The sequence below is a fragment of the Triticum dicoccoides genome, chromosome 4A, assembly GCF_002162155.2.
Source record: "Triticum dicoccoides isolate Atlit2015 ecotype Zavitan chromosome 4A, WEW_v2.0, whole genome shotgun sequence".
In the NCBI taxonomy this organism is placed as follows: Eukaryota; Viridiplantae; Streptophyta; class Magnoliopsida; order Poales; family Poaceae; genus Triticum; species Triticum dicoccoides.
The window spans coordinates 632,038,831-632,047,048 of record NC_041386.1 but is presented as its reverse complement, the minus strand read 5'-3'; the positions used below and the strand labels follow the sequence as shown (position 1 = coordinate 632,047,048).

Genomic DNA, 8,218 nt, shown 5'->3' with positions numbered 1-8,218 from the left:
TCTACTGCTTTTCGCGAGTTTCTCTCATCTGAGGGTACTCTCCCTCAGCTTTCATGCCCTGGTGCCCATGCTCAAAATGGTGTTGCTGAGTGTAAGCATCGCCATATTGTTGAGATAGCTCGTACCCTTTTGATTTCTTCCTTTGTCCCCACTCATTTTTGGGGTGAAGCTATCTCAACTGTTGTTTATCTTATCAATCTCCAACCTTCTACTCACCTTGAGGGCAAGTGTCCTGCTGAGGTTTTATTTGGTTCTCCCACATATGACCACCTCCGTGTCTTTGCTTGTACTTGTTATGTTCTTTTAGCACCTCGTGAGCGTACCAAGTTGACTGCTCTGTCTGCTCAGTGTGTCTTCCTTGGATATAGTCTTGAACATAAGAGCTACCGTTGCTATGATTCTTCTGCTTGTCGCATTCGCTTTTCTCGCGATGTCACTTTTGTTGAGGATCAACCCTTCTCCTATTCCCCTTCCACTAAACCATCATCCTCAACTTCTTTAGAGTCTACCTCGTTTCTTTCACTTCCACCTATCTTTTTAGATGAGTCCATAGCTGAACAACATTCCTCTGTCCTAACATCAGAACCATCTCCACCACATGTTTCATCTCCTTCCTCACCAGCTCATTTCTCTCTTCCACTAGCTCCACCTCTAGATAGTCTTCCTTTCCATTACACTCATCGTTATTCTACTCCTCCAGCCAGTACTTTCCATTATACTCGCCGTTCTAAAGTTCCATGTGACACGCAGTCATCTATGCCTTTGTCTTCTACTCCTCTAGCCAGTACTACTGATCCTTGCACTGACGACTCTTCTCTAGAAACGCGATACAAAAAGGACTTATATGCAGGGGCTGCTTCTGAGCCTAGTACCTATCAGGAGGCAGTTGTGTCACCTGAGTGGCAACTGGCTATGTCTGAGGAGCTTGCAACCTTAGAGCATACTGGTACATGGGATTTGGTATCATTACCTCCTCGTTCAGTCCCTATCACTTGTAAATGGGTGTATAAGGTTAAAACCAAGTCAAATAGTTCTGTGGAACGCTATAAGGCTCGCCTTGTTGCAAGAGGTGTTCAGCAGTCTCATGGGAAAGATTATGATGAGACGTTTGCTCCTATTGCTCACATGACTTCAGTTTGAACTCTAATTGTTGTGGCTGCTACTCGCTCATGGAAAATTTCCCACATGGATGTGAAGAATGCCTTCCTTCATGGTGATTTACATGAGGAAGTTTATATGCAGCCACCTCCAAGTATGAAGGTTCCATCAGTTCATGTTTGTCGTCTTCGAAAGGCTCTTTATGGGCTTAAGCAAGCCCCTCGTGCCTGGTTTGAGCAGTTCAGTTCTATGATTCAAGCTGCCGGTTTTTCTCCTAGTGAACATGACCCTGCACTCTTCGTTCATACATCTGAGCATGGTCATACATTGCTTCTACTTTATGTAGATGACATGATGATCACTGGAGATGATGTTGGGTATATTGATTTTGTTAAGAAAAAATTGAGTGAATAATTCAAGATGTCAGATTTGGGGTCTCTCAGCTATTTTCTCAGGATTGAGGTCGAGCACACCGATGATGGTTACTATATCTCCCAGCAAAAGTACACTCAGGATTTGATTCTTCCCTAAGGTCTCACTGACACGCACATTGCTGCTACACCTATGGAGCTTCATCTGCAGTTGCGTCCTACTGATGGCACTCCTCTTGAGGATCCCTCTCGCTATCGTCACATTGTCAGCAGTCTAGTGTACCTCATAGTGACCAGACCTGACATCGCACATGTAGTCCATATTCTCAGTCAATTTGTCTGTGCTCCCACCTCAGGTCATCATGGTCACCTATTCCGAGTCCTTAGGTATTTAAGGGGAACTACATCTCGCCGCTTGTTCTATGCTAATTCCAGTCAGCTCCAGCTTCATGCTTACTCTAATTCCACTTGGGCGAGTGATCCTATTGATCGTCGCTCAGTCACTGGCTATTGCATATTTCTTGGTACATCACTCATTGCATGGAAATCAAAGAAGCAAACTGCCGTGTCTCGCTCCAGCGCCGAGGAAGAGCTTAGGGCTCTCTCTACTACTACAGCAGAGATTGTATGGCTTCGCTGGCTATTGGATGATCTTGGTCTCTTATGTCATACACCAACACCTCTTCTTTGTGACAGCACTACTGCTATTCAGATTGCTAATGATCCAGTCAAGCATGGGTTGACCAAACACATTGGTGTGGATGCCTTTTTCACTCTATCTCATTATCAACAATCCACTGTCAAGCTACAATATCTCCCATCAGAGCTTCAAGTCGTAGATTTCTTCACCAAGGCACAAACTAGAGAACAACATAGGTTTCACACTCTCAAACTTGGTGTATCAGATGCTCCTAACCCACCTTAAGTTTGAAGGGGGGTGTTAAGTATATATGTTGTGTTTGTCTTGTACAGGCCTAGGGCCATAGTCTAGAGTGAGGCCCAGGCCCATGTAACCTTTTATATATCTCTCTCCTCCTCAATACAAAAAACTATTCGGTCATTCTCTCTTCCTCACGTTTCCTAACACCCTGGAGGGGAGAGACACCAAGCTTGAGCAGTTGCGCAGATTGAGCGCACATAAGTTGGTGAGCAGTTGCAGTGATCCGAGCAGGTTCCAAGTAGTCACATGAGATAGCCAGGTTCCCTAGTGACAATGGCAAGAGCATATCTTTGGCATCTCTTATCATCCTCAACTTTGGGTATTCCATTATTTTGAGCTCCTTAAGCTCTCTCATTTCTTCAAATGGTATGGACGCGGACTCCAGATGTACACAATCAACCAAACATAGGACATTGAGAGTTCTCATGTACAGTTTTTGCTCCAAAAGACTCCCTTCTAGAGAAGTTAAGCATGGACATTTGGTGACAGTTATGAAATCTAGCTTAGATGATCTGGGCTCGATGCTCTCATTGGATATCTTGCTAATCGAAGCAAGTTTGGTCAAACCAACATCTTTTATTAGCAATGATTCTAGGCTTGGAGGTAGAATAGGTAATTCCCTCAGTTTTTGGCATTCAATTACATCCAAACTCTGAAGGCTTTGAGGTAACAACAACTCCGTTGAGCTACTGCTGCTAGACATGTCAGATGATCGACCAATCTGTCCTAGCTTAGGAAGGTTGTACAACATTAGTTCGTTCAGCATTACTAACTCACCAAGATAGGGAAGATATTCCCAGTTCATACATCCTTTGAGCTGTAGTGTCACCATGTTTTTGAGAGAGCAATTCTCAATCCAAAATGGAATTTTGGGACCCGCATAACCATTAATTTCCAATGCTCTAATATTAACGTTTGGCTCAAGGTTGTCAAGAACCAAATCATCTGTCATTTGACCAGCTCTAGACCACTTCAGAGATAACTTGTTGAGACGCTATTTTTCCTTCAACTTGGCATTCTTAGCTTCTTCATAACTCTGAACATTCTCAAGATCCTCCAAACCCAATTCACCGAGATCTCTTAAGTTCCCAACTGCACTTATTTCGTTGCATTTTGTTCCTCCTACCCGGTAGTCATGTAGTTCCTGAAGAGAAGTAAGCTTGCTTATGCAGAAATTACCAAATCCACTCACTCCAAAGGATACATATCGCAAGCGCTCAAGGTACCCTAAGTATCTGGATCATATGTTTTGGTCTCCAAGCCACCCTTAACATAGCAAAGTACCATCAACTGATGAAGTTTGGCAACCCCACGTATCATGCCTCGTGATATTCGAGGCACATAGATATATCAAAGATGTTTTAAGTTACCAAACTTAAAATTGCCAGCAGAGCAGAATTTGTCCCATTGTGAGTCAAATAGACGCAATGATTTGGAGCTCTCAACAACCATTTCAAGTGCACAAACTACATCATTTTCAACCCAGGGGTTAGTGTGAATGATAATAGTGCGCAAGTTCTTGAAACGGGAGAATTTCTTGACATCATCAGCAGAGAAACTGTCAATATTGGTAATACAAAGGTGCCGGAGTGTATCCTTTTCATCTTTAAGCTGAACGGGATTATCTATTCTTGCACATTCACCAATGGACATGTTCCTCGTTCCAATTGACCATCTCTTGACTTCATATTCAAGAATGACTTTCTAGTTAGCTGAGCCAAGTACTCTTCTGCAGTTTCCTCCAAAGTGTGAGTGTCGCTTAGAGCTTGTGAGATCAATCCTGAGCCAATCCATAGGTGTACCAATTTTTTCTTCGGAAATCCATAGTCATCGCGAGGAATTATGCAACAATAGCAAAAGCAAATCTGTAACTCTGTTGGTAGGTGGTAGTAGCTTAATCTGAGAACCCTCATAATATCCTCCTCTGTTCCTTTAAAATGCTCCAATCCTTTGTGCAAAAATCTGCTCCAGTACTCAACCGTTGCCTTGTCTTGCAAATGCTCACCAACAACCTTACATACCAAGGGACATCCTAGCAGTTTCTTTGCAACCTGTTCTCCAATTAACCTCAAATTTCCGTAGTCTGCTAGATTCTTCAACCCGGAAAAGGCATGATGAGTGAAGAGCTCAAAAGTTTCATCTTCTTGTAGTCCTTGCAATGCCAAGCATTGATCTGTTTTGACCCCCATTACTCTGGCAGCCATGTCCGCTACAGATTGCATACGGGTTGTCAACAAAACTTTACTTCCAGCATTGTTCAGTTTCTTCAATGGAGCAAATAAATTTTCCCATTCATCCCTTTTCTTATCTTCCCAAACATCATCCAGAACTAGCAAAAATTTATCAGACTTGAGCTTTTCTTTCAGATCTCGCTGTAGTGGTTCCAGCTGATCAGCCTTTGGTTTTGCGCCCGTAGCGCATTCCAATATTTTTCTCGTCAGTGATGTTGCGTCAAAGCTAGTTGACGCGGTGACCCATATGAGCTTAAAATGATCCAACACCTCTTTCTGTTCGCATATGGTCTGAGCCAAACTTTTCTTCCCCATGCCACCATGGCCAACAACTGAAAGAATAGAAACAATATTTGTCTGGCTTGATGTATTTGCTAGACATCCAATGATCTTCTCTTTTTCCTTTTCTCGTCCAAGGAAAATAGTTGCACTCAACGTGGAAGCAGTTTGGCAAACATTGTCCACTTGCACTTGCTGCTCACTGCTGGAAAAAGCTCCATTGAGATGGTCTGTGAGGCTGAGGAAACTGTCAACACCACCAACAACCTTATCTAAAGCATCCATCGATTTCATCAGCTTTCTGACAATGTCACCATCAGCAACTTTTTTGAGAGTTTTGACACTCCGAAGTCTGAACAGATTTCACAAACTTGTGCTTCATCTTGTCAAACAAAGAACCCCATTCAGCAATATTTTGATCATTGGCCTTCTCCTCGAGCTCATAGTATTCAAGCTCGTCGATGGCATCCTTAGCCGCCTCGACGGCGTCCCTCAGCTGCCACAGCCACACATCCAGGGCGCTGCTCTGCCCTCTGACATATTCGGGGTTGACGGCATTGAACACTGCTTGGATCTTGGGCATGGCGAGCACGAGTTTATTTTTCACCTCATCCATGTGTGGAGACTTGAAGTATTTGCTGACATAGGTGAAAGATTTATTGACCAAGAAGGATATGGCCGGAGTTGCTACAGACTTTCGTGCGAAAACGAGTGCGGCTGGGACTGGCATCTCTGTGGATGGATGGTTTTGCCTTGTGCAATGTGTATTGGTGTGAGACTGACAAACGAAGGCTTGTCTGGGCTTCTCTGTGGATGGTTGGGTCTGCAAAATGAGCTCAGCTGGGACTGGTGGATGGATGGATGGCTCTGCCTTCTGCAATGTATGTTGGTGTGAGACTAACTAACGAAGGCTGGTCCGAGCTTCTCTGTGGATGGATGGTTCTACAAAAATGAGCACAGCTTGGACTGGTGGATGGATGGTGTGCAATGTTTGTTGGTGCGAGCCTGACAAACGAAGGTTGGTCCGGGCTTCTCTGTGGATGGATGGTTCTGCAAAAATGATGTGTGTTGGTCAGCACTCAGCAATGTGCAAACAAATTGGAGGCGACGAAGGAGTCGTAGGAAGCGAGGGGAAGAGACAGAGTATACCTGTTGGGACGATGCCCTCCACTAGGCGAAATCCTTGGCTTCACCTCCCGCTCCTAGCTAGATTGCTGGCTCCTCACGACAAATCCGGAGCTGACAAACTTGCTCGTCAGCTAACTCCACTCCGTCCTCTAGATTACTGGCTCCCCGCGACGGACTACATGGAGCTGGTCGGCTTAACACTGGTCGGCCAGCAAGTGCGGCACGAAGCTCGGTTTCAGCGACTCGGCTAGATTGAACTACAGTCGGCTCTCTGCTCCTCCACCCTTTCCACTCAGTCGAATTGTAGCGCTGGGCGCTGCTCCCGGAGCCGAGTTGTGTGGATCGCAATAGGCTGAATGTGGGAGTAGGGGGATTCAGGAGGGAGAAGGGGAAAGTTGAGTGAGGAAGAAGGATCTGGGGGCAGGATCAACAAGGATGTAGCTGGAGTTGTGCTACAGACTTCCCTGCAAAAACGAGTGCAGCAGTGCGATAGGTGCTTTATAATGGGTTTAATCTTGTGGTGTCCTCACCCAGTGACAGAAGGGGTAATGAGGCACGTATTGTATTGTTGTGAGTAAGGGTAAAATGACTGGGTTTATTCATATTGGCTGGGTTTACTTTGTCCACATCATGTCATCTAGCTTAAGGTGTTACTCCGTTTGTCATGAACTTAATACCACAGATACATGCTTGATAGCGGTTGATTGGTGGTTTAATAGTGTAGATGCAGGCAGGAGTCAGTTTACTTGTCTCGGACGTGATGCCTATATACATGATCATTGTCGCGAATACGTCATAACTATGTGTTTCTCTATCAATTGTTCAACAGTAATTTGTCTACCCATCGTATGGTATGTGTTTGAGAGAAAAGCATTTAGTGAAAACTATGGCCCCGTCTCTACTTTTATCATATTATAAAAACCAAAAATACTTTGCTACAATTTATTTACTTTTATTTTGTTTTGCAATTTATCTATCTACCTATACAAGATTTGATCCTTTCAAGTAACGAGTTCAAAGGGATTGACAACCCTCTTGCCCGCGTTGGATGCAAGTATTTGCTTTTGTGTGTGCAAGTGTTGTTCACGATGCTTTGCATGATTCTCCAATTTTTTCGGTAAACCTTGGTTCTCACTCAAGGAAATACTTATCTCTACTATACTGCTTCATCCTTCCTCTTCGGGTAAAATCCCAACGTAGCTCACAAGTAGCAGGGATGTGAAGGGATTGAAGAAGAAAAAAGGAAAGTTATGATTCTGGTCATAACGTAGAAGGAAGGTTCAGATACAAGAGTAGGAAGGCATTACATATATCTATCAATCGGTCAATCAAATTTTTGCATTAAAAAATACCAAAAAACCAGCAAGAGGTGTGGCTGAAAAATAATCTTAGGGATGAGGTGGTTCGTGCGATGATAGTGATCGTTGGAGGTGAGAAATCTGGAAGCGAGGAAGCAATCGACCAACTTTCCTTCAATAGTTGAGATAATTTTAGAATATTTTTCAATAAAAAATAAATGTCCTTTGTGCTCCGTATTTTGATAATATTCCATAACAAAATAAGTAGCTACATATTGATTTCATAACGGTATTTGTTTCTATGGTGTAGGTGTGTCATGATTTACATGTTAGTTTCCTTGAAATTCGTCATTCCTTTCCTAAAGCAAATTGCGCTAATGAGAGGTATCGGTTGATTTGAGTAAGTTAGAAAAGTTAGATACGTGATCTTTTTGTGTTAGGAAAGTGTTGGGTTGCAAGGAAAGAGAGTATTTTTAAGTTATTTAATTGCATTGATGAGAGGGATCGGTTGATTTGTGTGAGTTAGGAAAGTTAGATCCATGGTCTTTTGTATGTTAGAAAAGTGTTGTTTTGCAAAGAAAGTGTGCATTTATATGTTATTTAATTGCATTGATGGGAGGGGTCGGTTGATTTGGGTAAATTAGAAAAGTTAGATCCATGATATTTTTTTTACGTTTGGAAATTGCTTGTTTAAAAGGAAAGAGTTGATTTGTACGTTATTTGTTTCCTTATAATCCAGTGAGAGGGGTGATGGGAGGTGAGGCAAAAATAAACCAGTGAGAGGTGAGGCGAAAATAAACCTATGAAAGAGGGTGGTGGGAGGTGAGATGAAAAAAATCGTGTATGCCAGCCTACCAACTCCCCCTTTAGAAG

General features: G+C 43.2%; 1 pseudogene; it reads right to left on the bottom strand.

Annotated features, from left to right (window-relative positions):
• LOC119289468 overlaps positions 1–5,649 on the bottom strand; it is a 29,891-nt pseudogene extending 24,242 nt beyond the window's left edge.
• Between the last annotated feature and the right edge of the window lie 2,569 nt (positions 5,650–8,218).